Consider the following 1,074-nt stretch of genomic DNA (forward strand, 5'->3'; position numbering starts at 1 on the left):
AATAAAAGTTTTTTTAATAATCAATCAAATATTAAAGCTTGCACAAAGTCTTATTAATGCTATAATAAAGTATTTTTTATTCTACTAAATTTCATTATTTTTTTAATTGTATATATTTGTGTAATAACTTTTTTATTGTTTTTATTTGTTTATTATTAATCAAAAACTATATAAACAATGAAGCTATTAGGCTAATTATTAATTGATAAATAGTAAGAAAATAATTACTTAAAAAACATTTTTTTAAATATACAAAGTTATACCATGTACATAAAACTATGTTAAATGCTTCAATGTAAAAACTTCAAAACTTTTGTTGTTAATTTTCACAAACATATATACAAATAATTTCTTTTAAATTGGATACTTATTTATTTGTTTTAAGTTATAAGAATACTAGTACATAATATTTAAAATGACAATTAAAAACTTAATTACTTTATACAAAACTGTGCCACCGATATTTTTTCTTTACTTGTCAATATGTATTTACTATCTAGTTTTTCATTAGTTTAAAGTTTTTGTTAAAAAAAAAAAGTACTCAAATACAGGTAAATGATTTAAATAACTTCAAATCCGATACAAAATTAAAAAGTGTTTAGTGTAGTAGATTACGTTTGTTTCAACTCATTAAAATTTTACTATATAAGTCAATTATACACTAATTACACATGCTTTATACCAAAATTTTAACTGAGTTACAGTTTTGTATTACTTTTAAACCTTTTCGTACTTTAAAAGATAACAGTCGAATTTGGGTATTCTTAGCTTTTTAGATTACAACAATAGTTATTCACTTATAAGTAAAGAGAATGTTATCACTTCATATTTTTTATTTTTTTAGCAAAACAGTTATTCACTCCTTTAAACATTTCAACAATTTAAACGAGATCTTTTGTTGATAAATGAAATACTTTGAAATAAAACAGATTGTACTCGAATAAAACTTTATTTATCAACTGAAGATCTTGTTTAAATATTATTTAGGTAAAAAAATTGAAAACTTAAAGTGATTATTAAATCTTAGTCTATAAGATCTTATTAAACAGCTTACACAATTTTATTAAACAGTTT

This window comes from Thalia democratica, chromosome 3, assembly GCF_965202585.1.
Source record: "Thalia democratica chromosome 3, ktThaDemo2.hap1.1, whole genome shotgun sequence".
NCBI lineage: Eukaryota > Metazoa > Chordata > Thaliacea > Salpida > Salpidae > Thalia > Thalia democratica.